Here is a 17500-nt window from a genome sequence, read left to right on the forward strand (position 1 = left end):
GGGTCGACCAGCTCTCCCGGCCGACTCGGGCCCGGGTGCGTGTGGCCCTCGATGGGATCCCTGGGGTTGTCTTGATGCCGGGGCCGCCCGTCCGTCTCTGCCAACTCACTCGCTGGGGTCGTGTCTGCACCGCGTTGACTGCCTCTCTCCGGGGCCTGAGTCTCCCGGACAGGGTGTGTCGTTTTGTGTTCGATGTTTTCTGAGCTTCCCCTCTGGCCTAGTGATTTCTTTCTTCTCTATTGAAATCAAACACTTGGGTGCATAGCATTTTATTTGGCCCGCGCCGCCCCGCCGCCCTTGCCGTGACAACGTTGCTGTCCCTGTATTAGGACGGTGAGGAGGTTCTTGTTGGTCTTCGGATGGCCGCACCCACGGTCTATGGAGCTTCCCAGGCTAGGGGTCGAACTGGAGTTACGGCTGCTGGCCTACGCCCGAGCCGCAGCCGTGCCAGATCTGAGCCTCGTCTCAACCCCCTGCGTGAGGCGAAGGATGGAGCCCGCAACCTCATGGTTCCTGGTCAGATTCGTTTCCTCTGTGCCACGAGGGAAAGTCCTGAATCAACGATGTACGGATTTAGGACGCTATGGAGGGATGCATTGGCCGGCCCCAGGTCATATGGGGTTCCGGAGCCAGGGATCCGATCCAAGTCCCAGCTGTGGCAACGTGATTACTTGAAAGAGGACCCTTTAAAGCCGGGGTGGGGGTGGCGATGACACTGCATGCCATGGAGGTGCTCACCTGTCCTTTTTGTGGACACCTTTTCCGCGGTGGTGACAATGGATGCCCTGGCTGCCGTTCGGAAATGAAAGGTGAAGGCCAAGGTCCACGGTCCGTGGTCGGCGTGGTTCGTCTTCAAGGCCACGGATGAAGAAATGGGCTCCAGGAGGAAAGAGTCCAGGCCTTATGCCTGCCCTGCCTGGAGAATCCATGTCGCCACACAGCGATCCATCCCGATGCGTTCGTTGGTCCTGCGACGCCCCCTGCCGTAGGCTGCTTTTTATAGTCTCCGAAAAGGTCCGCCAGATGGCTCCCGGGGTGGGCCTGGGACGACCAAGTTCGGGGCCGGAAGAGGCCACTTCCAAGTGGGGGAGGAGTTACAAGTGGGCGGCAGACCTGAAGATAACCTGGAGGGGAGGAAAAAGGAGGGGAACCGTGACCGAGCGAGCCGGAGGGGAGGGGAGGGGAGGGACGATGGGATGGCACCATCGGGAGTCCTGCTCAAAGAATTGGAGCCTCCTTGAGACATGCGACCACATCCATCATTCCAGAGGGAATGGAAGCATCTTCCCCATGGTTGTACAATGATACATGTCCTTCAGAGTCCCTGAGAAAAAAAGGAATACAAGGCAAGATTTTGTCCGTGGAGGGAAGGGGGGGGGGGGGGGAGAACAGAGGCTCCAGACTTTGGATCTCTTGGCACAGGGGCCTCCTGCGCCGTATGGAAAGGACTGTTCCTAGGGTGCTCTCAGAATGGGATTTCTGGGTCCCACGAACCTTGTGTGTTGGACAAAGAGGCAGAAAGAGGGGTTCCCGGCTGGAAAGCCCAAACCACAGCTCTTCAGATGGGTAGGGAAGGGCAGACAGACTTCCGGCCCCAAGCAGTGATCTGGACCTCCAGAGGCCTTAGGACGACTTCACTGAGAACACGCAGAATCCGACCCAGCCACAGCGTCCTCTATACCTAGCTCTGTTTCACTTTCTCTGTCTCTCTCCCCTCCTCCTCTTTCTCCCTCTGATTCTGCCTCTCACTGTCTGCCTATCCTCCGTCCCTCCCTGTCTGTCTCTGTCTCTCTCCCTCACAAGCACACCACCGCGGGTCCCCCCCCTCCCCCCCCTTCTTTCTCCCCCCCCCCCCCCCCCCCCCGGCATATGCTATTATCCTTTTCCTTAAGACTGTGATTTACATGCCATGGAGTCTCCCTTCCCCAGGGAAACCTACAGTGCCTTTGTCCTTAAAAGAGGCAGGGGATGGTGGGGCTGAGGGCAGACATTATTTGAACAGGTGTGAGGACATACATAGGTCTACTGCCTCGGACTGAGGCCATTCTGAAGCTTTTCGGGGGCGTGGGAGATCACACTGTTCCCGGTGCGTGCGTGTGTGTGTGTGTGTGTGTGTGCGCGCGCGCGTGCAGGTGTGTGGGGAGGGAACCCGAATGGGGCACCCCCAGACCGACCGCTTCGGCTTTGGCGCTGGCATGTGGAGGATCTGGAATCCAGGGCCCTCTGGAAAGGACGGATGTGAGACGGACACCCTCTTCTTCCCGTCTTGAAAGCAGGAGAAAAACCTTCCTCTAGAAGCCCAAGTTCAAAGCCAGCTGTTTCAAGGAACGTCTGCCTCTGGCAAGGGGGAGGGGGAGGGCGAGGGCGAGGGGGCGGCCTGGAGGCAGCCTGGAGCACCCACGGCATGCATTCAGAAACCTCGTGCATCTCTCTTCCGGTGCTATCTTTGGGGGGACGTGGTACTCTTGGGCAAGTCCTCCGAACGATAGTGGAAACAAACATCTGTCTTCTCTCCCACACCTGGTGAATGCAGACAGACACACTGGAAGAGCACCCACCCTCCCTTTTCCCCCAAAGGACTCTTGTCACTGTACAGACGGGGGGGGGGGGGGGTGGCCCACGGGGGTGTCACACGCAGTCTTGGTGGCTCGTCTATGTTTCCAATCCGCCCAGGCAGTGCAGGCGGCCACCACTGCTGCTGCCACCTCTCACCGATCGTTCATCCTGTCCGTCAGTGCTATGACAGCACTAAGCTCTTCAGGGAGAAAATGCTCCCTGCCTTTCCTCTCGGAGGGCACACTGAGGGCACCCACTCCCATTAACAAAGTTTATTCACCTTGACAGGAAGAAAAGAGCTTGGGGTTTTTCACACCGCTGCAGATGACACTTTCCTACCGACTCTGGAATTCTCTTGCTCATTCTCCGGTGGGCCCGCCCCCCCATTTCAGGAGAGGGTGTTTGGTTCTGGGTTGGGGTGCGTGTGTGCGCGCGCGTGTGTGTGTGTGTGCGTGTGGGTGTGTCTGTGTCTTGCTTTTTCATTTTATTGGAATACAGTTGACTGACAAAGTTGTATGAACTTACAGGGTTGTTTCTGGGTGTTCGTCATGGCAGTGAAAGGAAACACCAGGATTTCCCTAGAAAGCCATCCCGTTCACCTGATCGGTGGCATGGAGGACATTCACATCCTCCTTGAGTTTCGCATTTGAAAGTGAGGGGCGGGTGCGTGCAGCAGGTCCCCCACCCCCACCCCACCCCGCGCCCCGAACGTGCCTCCCGCAGTGGCACTAGGAGTGTGTGCAATGAAAGGGACAGGACACCAGACACCAGAGGACCATTCTGACCCTCCTTTCCTTCTCTCTTCAGAAAGCAGGAAATAAATCTCTTGGGTGAAAGAAAAGTGTGCTCCCTGCCACGAAATTTGGGGGGGGGGGGTGTCGGGTTGGCGATAAGGACTTCACTGCTCCCATGGCTCCTGCAATGTTCACGAATCCTCCAAATCCTCAAGGCAAGATGGTTCACAACCAATACATGAGCGAGCTGTCAGAGACACCAGGGACTGAAACACTCCGTATTAGGGAGGGGTCCTCACTCACTTTCATGCAAAGGCAGCCACAACAGCAGCCTTTTCAAAGATGGCTGCAGGCAAGGGGGTGGGGGAGATGATGGAGAAAGTGGTGGTGGCGGCGGCGGCGGCGGCGGCGGCGGCGTGGCAGACTTGGATCACGTCCATTATGTTCATTCAACAAACAGTCGGGGCGATGGGAGAATGGCCGCTTGGTGGTCTGGGTTTCTCCAGGCTCCCTGGCCCACTCCCTGCCCCACACCCCCAACCCCCCACACCCCCTTGGACATGGGCAGGAAGGTTTCTAGAGAAGGCAGTGCCTGACCTGCTGGCTCTGTCACCCTGGGGGGAGAACATTTCGGAGAGTCGCCAGAGGCTTCAGACTTCCTACCCCTCTCCCTCCCCCACTCTGAACCCTGGTAACTAGACTTCATTCAACCGACACTTAGGATGGGTCATCCAACTGTTCTCTCATGAAGGAAGGAAGGAAGGAAGGAAGGAAAGAAGGAAGGAAGGTCGGTCGGTGGGTAGGTGGGTGTGTTTTCTGCGTGGGGTGAAGCCTTCCCTCCCTCGATGCAAGCCTGATATCCTCACCTGTCACAGAGACTGGACCCCTAAAAAACTACTGTGTCCGGTTTTCTCCCATTTAGGGGGTTCCAGAGTGTGTGTGTGTGTGCGTGTGCGTGTGCGTGTGCGTGTGTGCGTGCGTGCGTGCGTGCGTGTGTGTGTGTGTGTGTGTGTGTGTTGAGGGCCACACCCACGGCATATGGAGGTTCCCAGATGACGGATCGAATCGGAGGCTTTAGCTGCTGACCTCCTACACCACAGAAACAGGAATGCCAGGTCCGAGCCGCGTCTGGGACCAACACCACAGCTCACGGCAACACCGGATCCTTTACCCACTGAGCGAGGTGGACAGGCATCGAACCTGCAACCTCATGGTTCCTGGTCGGACTCATTTCCACTGCGCCATGGCGGGAACTCTGCTTTGTGGTTTTGGCGTTTGGATTCCAGAAGGTGGCGTAGGGGTCCCTGTTCGTCGTCTATTGGATAGAGACTCTTTTGTGTGTGTATATGTTCATCCCATCCTCCTCATGGATCCCTCTCCCCCGCCCTCATGATTTCTTTTCCCCCCTCTGCTTTTTAGGGCTGCCCTCGTGGCATATGGAAGTTCCCAAGCGAGGGGTTGAATCGGAGCTACGGCTGCTGGCCTACGCCACAGGCACAGCCATGTGGGATCCGAGCCGCGTCTGCGACCGACACCACAGCTCACGGCACTGCCTGCCGGATCCTTACCGCCCCCCTGAGCGAGGCCAGGGATCGAACCCACACCCTTCCCTGCAAAGGTTCCTCGTCGGATGCGCTTCCATGGTGCCACGACAGGAACTCCCCCGTGATGGTTTTTTTTCACGCTGGTGTTCCCACCCACAAGGAAGGAATGGCCCAATATTCTGGAATCACCTAGAGGGGAAAAGACGCTGAAAAAGAACGGAGGGATAGATGGATGTAGATGGATCACTGAATCCCCTTGACTGTACACCTGAAACGAACACAACATTGTAAGCAAGCCCACTGTATGCCGAGCTAAAGCAACAACAACAACCAACAACCACAACAACCACAACAAACTTACATCTTAAAAAAAAAAAAAAAAAAAAAAAAAAAGATGTCCCCTGCAGTTCCCATCAGGGCTCAGCGGTAATGAACCCGACTAGGATCCGTGAGGATGTGGGTTCGATCCCTCCCCTGGCCTCGCTTGGTGGGTTAAGGATCCCGCGTTGCTGTGGCTGTGGGGTAGGCCCGCAGCTACAGCTCTGATTCGACCGTGAGTCTGGGAACTTCCATAGGGCTGGGGCGTGGGCATTAAAAAAAGATATACTATATGCATACTATATACATATGTAGGAGTTCCCGTCATGGCTGGACGAATCCGACTAGGAGGCCTGAGGGTGCGGGTTCGATCCCTGGCCTCGCTCGTTGGGTTCAGGATCGGGTGTTGCCGTGAGCTCTGGTGTAGGTCGCAGACAGGGCTCGGATCCCGCGTTGTGCTGGCTCTGGTGTAGGCCGGTGGCTACGGCTCCGATTGGACCCCTAGCCTGGGAACCTCCATGTGCCATGGGTGCAGCCCTAGAAACAGAAAATAACTACGTGTGTGTGTGTGTGTGTGTGTGTGTGTGTGTGTGTGTGTGTGTATACAGATAGATATAGATATATAGATATAGATATATCACCTAAAGGCCCAGGACTAGAGAAAGCATTGGGTCATTAGGATCTAAGAATCTTCTCCCCGCCCCCCAAATCCATCCATCCATCCATCCATCCAACCCACCCTCCCTCCCTCCCTCCCTCCCTCCCTCTCTCCATCTTTCACTTTTCCTGATAAAGACAAAGGGACAAAAATTGTTTGTTTGGTTGTTTCTTTGTTTGTTCGTTTTTTTCTCAAAAGTTGTACATCTACTTTGTAACTTATACCTCTGTCAGAGGGATGGAGAATCCTTGACCTTTTCCTCCCTACCCAAATCCTTCCAGAAATCAGAAACTCAGTGGCTGGAAAACTGGACTGGATCCTGAAGTTTTTCCAGTTGCCTTCCATCTCTGGCTACAACTCTCTTCATCAGCGTTTCCCATTTTCTCCCACCCTTTGGACCTGGCATCCTTGCGGATGAGAACACGTATCGCTTGTCCCGAGGCCCTGAAAACGGAAGCCCGTGGAGTCCCTCGATGAACACATCAGAGAAATGGTCTCTGAGAGTGAAACCATCACCCTGTGTTCATTTCTCTAAGAGCCCCTCGGAAAGTTGGCCCCAACACCTGACGGCATTCTCAGAGGGGCCTTTCAAAAGACTGAAGGGGCGTTCCCGTCATGGCTCCGTGGTGAGCGAATCCGACTAGGAACCGTGAGGTTGTGGGTTCGATCCCTGCCCTCACTCAGTGGGTTAAGGATCCAGCGTTGCCGTGAGCTGTGGTGTCGGTCGCAGACACGGCTCAGATCCCACGTTGCTGTGGCTCTGGCGTAGGCTGGCAGCTATGGCTCCGATTCGACCCCTAGCCTGGGAACCTCCATATGCCATGGGAGCGGCCCAAGAAATGGCAAAAAGACAAAACAAACAAACAAACAAACAAACCGAGAAAACAAAAGACTGAAGGGACTTTCCCCTCTCCCTCTCTCTTCCCTCTGTCTCTCTCTGTCTCACTCACTGTCTCTGTCTGTCTCTCTGTGTCTCTCTCACACGTACACGCACACACACACAGAGTCACCGGCTCCGTTCTTCATATGTAACAGTTTGAAAGTTCCAGGAAAGTTTGGCAGCCCAAACCGGCCTTGGTACTCCAGCTCCAATTAAGTCTCAGAGACAGAGTTTTGGGTGAAGCATAAAGAACAGCTTTATTGCTTTGCCAGGCTAAGGAGGCCACAGCAGGCTAAGGACCTCAAAACTGTGTCCTCCCTTGAGAGGGGATAGCAAGGGGTTCTATAGGTTTAGCTTAATGGTGGGCATGGGGGTGGCGGAGCTGTCTAGAAGCATCAGGGTGCTTGCATTCTCCCTGGATAGGAGATTAGGATAGACCATTTCAAAGTCATCAAGGCTGGAGTCAGGTGGTCCATGGAATGTTTCTAGTGTCTTTGGGGTTATGGCATTTTGACCTTCTCTCCGGAGTGAAGATTGCTCATCCACGGGGTGGGGGGGGGGGCGCAATCCTTAGGGAGTGTTTCAAGGGTAGAGAAAACACCAGGTTCACTACAACTCTGACTCGACAGTAGTCATTAGTCATAAGTTCGTGGGCCAAGGCAAGCCATAACCTAATGGAGACTATTTCAAAGTAGCTTTTAGCTGTAACAATGTCTCTGGCTCCAACACACCAGCACTCCCGGGCTTGAGCTTGGTTTCAGTTTCAGAGGAGGGAACTCTGGCTCCAAGGATTAACCCCTTCGTTCCTTTGGTTTCTGTGGGCCTGGTTCGGGGAGCCCATCCACATCACCGCCTTTTGAGAGGCCATCTGACAACTGTTTCACCAAAGCGACGTCATCTCAAAACAAGGAAACCAGTTCCATAAATGGAGGATCTCTCCCTTCCCCCTCCCTCCCTCTCCTTCTCACTCTCCTCTACCCACAGCTCATGGCAACGTGGGATTCGTAACCCAGTGAGCGAGGCTGAGCATGGAACCTGCCACCTCATGGTTCCTAGTTGCATTTATTTCCACTTCTGCACCACGATGGGACCTCCCCAGCTCAGTTTTTCACACGTGAGGTTTCCCGGGACGTTTCGGAGGAGGCGGACCCCAAACGTGTCTCCATGCCCTGTGTGGGTGATTCCTGTGAGGTAAAATGACTTAAGGACCGGCCCACACCAAAGGGACACTCTGGCCCTCCTTTCTGGCCCCCAGACAGCAGGAGATGAAAATCTCCTCCTCGTGCAAAGGAAGATGGCAAGTGAAGATGTCCATTCCCACACCAAGGCCAACATGCTCCAGAAGTTTTGCGGGGTTTCCCGGGTTGGGAAATGGCGGGGGCTCCTTTGGCCTGACACGAGGCGAGTTTCGTGCACACATCCTCCCCCACCCCCCTCCATGCAGTCTGCGAGGGGCAGCCTGAGGGTAGGGAAATTGGGGAAAGAGGGGAAAAAAAACACTTTCCCTAAAGAGAAGCTCCAGGAAAAGTCACCACCTCTGACTTGACTGGAGAGTTTCTGCATTTGAATGAAGTGATTGAACCCAGGCCCTGAGGCCTGGATCTTCCTGATCTCCCCTCCCCCCCTTCCCGGGCGTGAGTCCAGGCGATTTGGGAAGCGAGAGGCGGCGCAGCAGGGATGGCGGCCGGGGGTGGGGGGTGGGGCGGGCAGCTGGGGCCGGGAGTGGGGGGGTGCGGGACTAATGAACCAGCGCCTGCCTGCCTGCCTGCCTGCCTGCCTGCCTGCCTGCCTGAACGAGCCCCTCCCCTCCCCCCCCACCCCCTCCCCACGCCCACCCGCCTGAGGGCGGGGATGGGGCCTGAGAGCTACGGGAAACTTCTTTGCTAGCTACTTGTCAGGGAGTGATCCCAGCTCAAAGTCCCTTTGCTTATTTCGGAACAAGGTCTGAGTCTCAGCTAGTACAGAGTTTCTGAATGTCTCGGCACATGGACTGGCCTGCACCAAACAAGCAGACAGGAAGAAAAATGAACACACAGAAACCCAGCTGGTCTCCTTCTCCCAGAGTCTCTCTTGGAGAAATTACCTTAAGCTCAGTGACTTTGCCCCGTCTCCCTCTGGTGCAAAGCCATCCCTGGAGGAGCCAGGTCTTACATGAGCAGGGCAGGGCAGGGCAGCACCACCCAGGTGAGCTGGAGAGTGGAGAGTCAAGTTGATAGATACCCCAAATGTGGCTGGCCAGGGGTCTGGGTTAGCATTCCGTGTGAACTCACACACCCAGGCACCTAGCACCGATTTCCCCATGTTCTTCCGACCGTGATTCTCACTCTTCTTCTGTCCCCCCCCCCCCCCCACCTTCGGCTTTTTGCCTTTTCTAGGGCCGCTCCTGCGGCATATGGAAGTTCCCCTGCCAGGGGTCCAATCGGAGCTGTAGCCGCTGGCCTACACCAGAGCCACAGCAACGCGGGATCTGAGCCACATCTGCAACCTGCACCACAGCTCACGGCAATGCTGGATCCTTAACCCACTGAGCAAGGCCAGGGATGGAACCTGCAACCTCATGGTTCCTAGTCAGATTCATTAACCACTGAGCCACAATGGGAACTCTGACTCTCCCTCTTCCCTGCCTGATACCTTAAGAGCCTGATCGTTTGTGGGGAAATGAAATCCCAGCTGGCAAGAGCCACCTTATCTTCCCAGCACACGAGAAAAGAATAGGCGCAGGCTCACATCCATCTTATGTTTCTATGCCTTGCCCTGGCCCCACCGTTTCAGAAAGCTGTGTCCCTCCACCTGTCAAAAGCCAAAGCCCAGGAGTTCCCGTCGTGGAATAGTGGAAAGGAATCCAACCAGGAACCATGAGGTTGCAGGTTCGATCCCAGGCCTTCCACAGTGGGTTTAGGATCTGGTGGCATCACCTTGCGCTGCGGTGTAGGTTGCAGACGCAGCTTGGATATGATGGTGCTTGTGACTGTGGCATACGCCCCAGCAGTTGTAGGTCTGATTCGGCCCCTAGCCCGGGAACCTCCATATGATGCGGGGGGGGGGGGGGGGTAGGGGGTAGGGGGAGGCTGCAGCCAAAGCCCAAGGAAGAAAGACAATCAGAATGTTGCGTGGAACTCCTGGAGACTTAACAGCCACCACCAGTCATGACCATGGCTGTCAACCGACACCAGAGCCAAAGAAATGTCGGATCAAATAGGAACCTGCCACTTACACCAGTACTCACCACAATGCAGGACCACAAAAACAAAGGAACAAGAAACCAAAACTAAATAATTGCCCAGGAGCAGCAGGTGCAGGAAAACCATGCTGACTCTCACCCCCCAGAAGCCAGAGGTAACCTATTTATCACCCCACACGCACACACCTCAGCACCACCAGCACCAGCACCCCACCCCCCCACCCCAGGATCGAATCTGCATCCTCGTGGGTGCTCCTCAGCTTTGTTACCAATGAGCCACAATGGGATCTCCCCAATCCAGGTTTTTATGTTTCTTTTTTTTTTTTTTTTTTTACCCTTGCTTTCTTCGGGTGGCACTCACGGCACACGGAGGTTCCCAGGCTAGGGAATCAGAGCTTGAGCCACTGGCCTACACCACAGACACAGCAACACCAGGTCCGATCTGTGTCTGCAACCTACACCACAGTTCAGGGCAATGCCAGATCTTTCACCCACTGAGCGAGGCCAGGGATCAAACCAGCACTCTCATGGATGCTAGTCAGATTCCTACCTGCTGAGTCACAATGGGAACTCCACTAAATACATAAATTTTTTCAAAGAGAGAGAGAGAGGGAGGGAGAGTGTGTGTGTGTGTGTGTGTGTGAGAGAGAGAGAGAGAGAGAGAGAGAGAGAGAGAGAGAAGGTCTGGTATCACTTGGGGAAAAATAAAATTATGCTTGGAGAAAAATATCTGTCCCTAGAGATCATTCACAATGGCTTGCTCTGCCTGTTCATTTCTCTCTTTCTTCCCTTTTCTTTTTTCCTTCCTTTTCTTTTCCTTTCGCATCTGTCTGTGCCGTGTGTGTGTGTGTGTGTGTGTGTGTGTGTGTGTGTGTAGTCTTCTTTTAGGGCTTCACATGTGCCATTTTGTAGGTTCCCAGGTTAGGGGTCAATGCTAGTCGGGTTCGTTTCCACCGAGCCACAACGGGAATTCCTGCCTTGTGTTTCTTTATCTTTGTTCTGTTACTAGGTGCTAGGGATTCCTTTTTGTTAAGTCCAGTCACTTAAATAAGGGTGTTTGCAGGGTTGCCTAAAGCATCAAAAATGTATTTTCTCATTAAATATTGGAATGTGGGGAGTTCCTGTTGTGGCTCAGTGGTAACAAACCCGACTAGTATCCATGTATGCCGGTTCGAACCCTGGTTTGGGAACTTCCGTATGCCACAGTTATGGCTCTAAAAAATCCTCTCTCTCTCTCTCTCTCTCTCTCTCTCTCTCTCTCTCTCTCTCGATAATATACACATACACACACACATCCATACGTACATACCTATGTACACGTATACATATACATTGGAATTTGGTCTGCCATCGATGAGATGCTCCCTCTTTGTGTGTTGTTCATTTTGTTTTTTGTTTTTTAGGAGTGCACCCTTGGGATATGGAAGTTCCCTGGGCTAGGGGTCGAAGAATCGGAGCTGTAGCTGCTGGCCTGCACCTCAGCCAGAGCTATGCCCTGCCAGATCACCCGATCTGAGCTGAGCGGCCACGTCTGTCACCTACACCTACCTCCCCCTGAATGAAGACGTATTTTCAATACATCTCAAGTGGAGAAAAACTTGCTAAAAATCACTTTATTTGTCATGGAAACCATATCTTCTAGCAGACATGGCACAAAAGCCAGTGTTTATGGTCATCACACCACAGACATCAGAATTCCAAGCTTCTAGGGGTTTCTGGGGGCGGGGGGTGTGTCCCCAGGGCCTGTGGAAGTTCCATGCCCGCCGCCACTGCCACTGACTGCTGCCGCCCCTCTGCCACCACCCAGGGATCCTTCGCCCTGGGTGGGTGGGGGGAGGGAGAGGGTATCTCAGCAGAAACGATCTTATCTTACGGGGTTTATGGGTGGCTAGAAGCATGTGGTTCTGTTCATGTCATGCTCGAGGTTTCGGTTTTTGCCCTCCTACCTACCCAATGGTCGGCAGATGGAATTCTTCTGGTTTTCTCTGGCCATCCCTCTCCTCGAACTCACGGGTCCAGTTTTTCTCCCACATTTGACTTTTCCGGGAGATCCACAAAAGGAAGCGCCAACCCTTGACATCCACCGACAAGAGATCACCACCCTCTGCCCCTCTTTAGCCCCTTCTCATCCTCATGCCTGCCTGCACACATCGGAGACATTTCCAAGTGCCCAGGAGGATCCTTGGACCCTGACACCTCGAAATCTTCCCTGAGCAGCAGTGCTCGGGACTCAGACCTGGGGTTTATCACGGGCTCCAACCACGACCTTTGGTTTTCCTGGGCTGGGAGATCGGTTTCATGAGATGGAACCGGCTGCGGATTCAGCTTCTGGATCTGGAATGTGAAACGTTGTACACGACTTTTTTCAAGGCATGACTGTAGGGGAACGAAACCTTGCCCCCCCCCCCCCAACCCGCCACATCCCAGATGTCACATGAGCACGGGGAGGAATTCTGTGGAGCTGGAAACAACCATGACCCAAAAGAACACAGGAAGGAATTCCTGTCATGGCGCGGCGGAAACGAATCGGACTAGGAATCACGAGGTGGCAGGTTTGATCCCTGACCTCGCTCAGGGGTTTAAGGATCTGGCATTTTTCCGCGAGCTGTGGCATAAGGTCTCAGATGTGGCTCGGATCCCGCCGTTGCTGTGGCTGTGGCTCAGGCTAGCAGATGCAGCTCCGATTCAACACCAAGCGTGCGCGCGCGCGGGGTGGGGGGGGGGTGGGGGGGGAAGGGAAGCAAACCTCCTAAGAACGACGAAAGTGCAGTTAGGAAACAGAAAATGATGATCCCGGAAGTCCACTTGAATGTGGTTGGGAATCATGCATAGGACCACACCGCCACCGTGTGAGAGACCAGTGCAAGACAGCTGAACAATACAAAGCGGGGTGGGGGGGGGGGGTGCTTGGCGGGGGTTGGAGGAGGAGGAGGAGGAGGAGGAGGAGGAGGAGGAGGAGGAGGAGGAGGAGGAGGAGGAGGAGGAGGAGGAGGAGGAGGTGGGGGGAGACGGCGGCACTGGTGGTGGGCAAAGGTGCCTCTGGGCGAGGACTTTGGTGACCATATTCTCATGGCAGGCTTGAGAGCCCAAAAGATGACATGGTGGAGGCTGAAGTTAAATTTGGTCAAAAGGAAAACAACCATGAGAAAAGATGCGTCCACCCACACATAGAAAAGATATCGTGCCAAGAATGGGAGCCCTGTTCCAATGGCTCTTCCTGGGATTGTGGGAAATGAATCGATAGCAAGAAGATGCTTTCACATCCATGTCTTCAATGACTCCTGTACTAAGTGCGTCGTGGTTTTGCCAGTTTGGCAGAGTTGTGGAATGTCATCCGGCAATTGCATCTCCCCTGCCCAACCAGCAAGATGGAGTTGTTCTTTTTTTTTTTTTTTTTTTCCTGCTGCACTGCCTTTCCTGTGCCAGGGATCGAACTTGAGGCTCAGCTGTGACCTAGGCACAGCGGGAACTCCGAGATGGATTTCTTTTTCCTTCTTTTTCTTTCCTTCCTTCCTTTCTTCCTTTCTTTCTTTTCTCTCTCTCTCTTTCTTTTTCTTTTCTTTCTTTCTTTCTCTTTCCTTCCTTTCTTTCTCCTTTCTTTTTCTTTCTTTCTTTCTTTCTTTCTTTCTTTCTTTCTTTCTTTCTTTCTTTCTTTCTCTCTCTCTCTCTCTCTCTCTATCTTTCTCTTTCCTTCCTTTCTTTCTTTCTCTTTCTTTCTCTCTCTCTCTCTCTCTCTCTCTCTTTCTTTCTCTTTTCTTTCTTTCTTTCTTTCTTTCCTTCTCTCTCTCTCTCTCTCTCTCTCTCTTTCTGGTTTTTTTTTGGGGGGGAGCCACACCCGCAGCACATGGAGGTTCCCAGGCTAGGGGTCAGTTCGGAGCCTTACCTGCCGGCCTACACCACAGGCACAGCCACGCGGGATCCGAGCCGCGTCTGTGACAGACACCACAGCTCACGGCAATGCCAGATCCTTAACCCAACAAGTGAGCCAGGGATCAAACCTGCAACCTCATGGTTCCTGGTCGGATTTGTTTCCACTACCCCAGGATGGCAATCCTGAGACTTGCAAAGTTTATTGTTTGTTTCGGGTTTTCTCCACCCCCTCTCCCTCCTGTTTCAGCTTTATGTTTTACTTTTTGGCCACACACACGGGCAGCAAGTGGAAGTTTTTCCTGAGCCAGAGATGGAACCTGCACCACACAGGGGCAACCAGAGCCACCGCGGTGAGAAAGCAGGAGCCTTGACCCTGTTGGTCGTGGGCTTCCTTCTTCTTCTTCATCTGTTGTTGTTTTTTGGGTTTTTTTTGGGGGGGGGGTTGTTTTCCTTTTTTTGTTTTGTTTTGTTTTGTTTTGGATGAGATTTCAGTTCACCCCCCCACACATACACACACACTCATAGTGTTGCGTTGTACTTTCCCTCCGTTGTGGTTGGTCAGTCATGCTGAAATCCATGTTTCTATGACCTGACCACCAGAGCATTTGCCCCAGGCAGCCATTTGTTCTCTTTGGACTTTGTCTCAGTCTATGCAGAGAGAGATTTTCATTTCCACTTTCCTAGGATCGACTGTATCCTTCTCTCCCTTCCTAAGCTTCTGGGCTTTGCTTGTCTGCTTTTGACAGACCGTCTCCGTCGGTAAGGGTGGCAGGTATACCGACTCCTGCGTTGTCGTTCTCCGAGAGCTTGCCGGGTTTCGTTTTTGCCAGTCCCCGCCTACCCTCCCGCCCTCCCTCTCTCCCTCCCTCCTCCAGCTCCGTGCAGGGAGGTGGGGTGGGGGTGGGGGAGAGAAGAGAAGGTGGAGGGGAACCTGAGATCTCTCTCGCTAGTGCCACCCTCACCGCGCCGGCTTCTCTCTGGAATTCCCAAGCCCAGGAAGGGACATGCTTGGGGGAGCGAGCGCGGCTCCTTCTAGGCAACAGCGAGAACCTCTTCCCAGCTCCTTCCCCGCCGCCGCCGCCGCCGCCGCCGCCGCCCCCCTCTTTCCATCTGCTGCCATCACGCCACGCAGTGCCTTGCCAGGAGGCAGCTCCGTAGTGGAAGCCTCGCGGTCGTGCAGGACGCCTGGCGCCTCGGCCCCGGGAAGAGCTCGGGCATTTGGGTGGCCGGCGCTGTGTCGTTGTGTCGCCGCCGGCCGGCCGGCCTTCCGGATCTGTCCTGGTGACGTTGGTGGCGGTTGTCGCGTGCCATCTAGTGTCCGCTTTTATATCGTCCCTTCCCTCTGCAGCTTTGGGGACCTTCGCGAGGGATGTGACTCAGCCATCCGGCCTGAGTCAGAGTTCCGGGAGGCTGGCGACACTGGCGGCGACAGCTCCGGTGGCTCAGAGGCCTGGGAGTGTCCCTCTCTCACCGGAGATTGGGCGTGCAGGCCTGTGAGGGAGTGACTGTCACCGCGCTCCCCAGGCAGGTTCTGGGGCCGCCTGGCCGGGTCGACCAGCATCCGCTCTTGCCGCTCCGGCCCCGGGGACCGACCAGGCCTGGGCCGGGCCGCCTCCCTAGCGAGGGGAGAGGGTGTGCGGCGCCCGGGACTGCCTGTGCTCGGGTGGCCTGGCCTTGTCCCGGGTCGCCCTTTGGAGCGTGAATGACTCCCGCCCGCCGTCCCTCCAGCCTCTCATCCCCGAAGTGAGGAGCGGCCCGGGCTGTGCGCTGTGAGGGCGTTGGAGGGCGCGACAGGCTCGGTGGCCGGCACGCTTGTTTCCCGGTCGTCATGCCGGCATGGGTCCCTCCCCCCCTGCCCCCCGACTGATGGCTACCGCCGGCCCGTGCGGAGTCGTACTGACGAGGTCTAGACCGGCACAAGCCGTGAGGGGTGGAGCGGAAAGGGTGGCTCGGGCCCCGGCGCCTTCCTTCGCGGGGTCCGTTCGTCGGAGGCGCCTCCGTGGAAACATTTTTTTTCCAAGTCCTGATGGATCCGGAGATGGTGGATGGTACCCCGCCGGCCCCCTGCTCCCGGGTGTGGCCGGGAAGGGTGCACCTGGGCCTGAGGCGTGCCCATGTAGGGTCCCGGTCGTTGGACAAGACTTCGTTTCCCACGCTCTCATTCCCCCCCCCCCCGCCCCCCCGCCCTCGGAGTGTTTCCCTGTCGGTCGGTCGATCTGTCGGGAGGTGGGGACCGGCCTGAGCTGGATGGTGTGTCCTGGATTTTGGGGGAGCCAAGTCCCCGTCTGGAGCTCCGGACAGACCGATACCTGCCCGCGTGGGCAAGCCGGGAAGGGCTTCCCCGGCTGGCCGGCCGGCTCCACCTCCTTCCTGTCCCTGTCCCTTCCTTGCGGTCACGCTCCCCGGGTCGACCAGATGGCCCTGAGAGCGCTGGGTCTGGCGACTCTAGGGCAGGGCTGGGGGACAAGTGTCCGGATGGGGGTTCCGGGGATACCCCCACGTCCTGTGGGTGGGCCCCGCTGCTGGGCATGGACATTTTTCGCGGCCGAAATAGGCCTTTTCTGTCACCAGGTAGATGCTGACACGATCCTCTTCAGCGCCTGTCGCTGGAGACCTTGGGCCTCTGGATGCACGTGGGGGGCTTTGGGCTTTCGGCTGCTGTCCAAGGCCTGACCCTGCCCTTTGCACCCCGCGTGGGGGCCGCTCGCCTGGGCCTGTGCGCCGGCTCTCGCTTGTGCATCCAGCTGGCCCATGCTGCGGTGTCCCCTCCGGTCTTTGGCTGACCCGAGGGCGGCAGGGCGCGTGGCCCTGTGGGGTCTTCTACCCTGTGTGCCTCCCTGCTGCGGGCACCCGGCGGCTCGGCTGGAACAACCCCACCCTGTTGGCTCCGTGCCACGTGTCAGGCATTCTCCCTCCCGGGGTTGTCAGCCGCTGTCTCTCCCCTGAGAGAGGAAGGGGAGGAGGAGGAGGAGGAGGAGGAGGGGGGGCCGGTGAAGCTGAAGCAGGCCCCCGTGGTGATTGTCTTTGCTGGCCCTCCCTCCCTCCCTCCCTCCCTCCCCTCTTCTGGGCTCTTCCCTGGCTCTGCCAGGACTGATCGATGTGGTGATGTGGCGCTCTCCTGGGCTTGGGCTTAAGCCGCGCCAGGTGAGGGACGGCCGCTCATGGTGAGTTGGGCCGCGCCTCTCATTCTGTCGCGGGCCCCTCGCTGCTCCTCCCCCACCTGCGGGTGGTGTGGGGGAAGGCAGGGGTGCGGCCTCCAGCCTGACCTCTGGTCTCCCGCCCTGCTGCCTTCGGGTGTCAGTCGGGGGGGGGGGCCTGGGTCCTTTGGGACGCAGCAGGCATTCTCGCTTTGCCTCCTTGGCGTGTGCCTTGCGAGCGGTCCCTCCCCAAAGTGGGGGGAGGCCTCCCTCGCTGCCATGCTTCGCATCCCTGCGGGTGCGTGAGCGTGCCTCCCCTGGTCCTCTGTGGTGCCCCTGGAGTACTCCGGGTTGCCTGTCAGATGCCCGAGGCCGAGCGGTGGTGTCGTTTTCCTCTCCCAGCGGTGAGTCCCCTCGGGTCCCCACTGTGGTGGTGGCGTGCCCCACGAGCAGCTTCCTAAAGCTCAGGGGAGGGGGTCGAGACGGTAAGGCAGGGGAAGCTTGTGTCCCCTCCCCGGGAGGGGCTCAGGTGGACCCCTTGTCATGGGTCTCCCTCACTGTGTGCCAGTGAGGGCAGCCCTTGGCCCTTGAGTGGCACGCCCCATGCTTCTCCCTTGACCGG

Source organism: Sus scrofa, chromosome 8 (genome assembly GCF_054392235.1).
Source record: "Sus scrofa isolate SSC_HxYL_T2T_F1_AM1 chromosome 8, Sscrofa_HxYL_maternal_Yorkshire_Landrace_v2.0, whole genome shotgun sequence".
In the NCBI taxonomy this organism is placed as follows: domain Eukaryota; kingdom Metazoa; phylum Chordata; class Mammalia; order Artiodactyla; family Suidae; genus Sus; species Sus scrofa.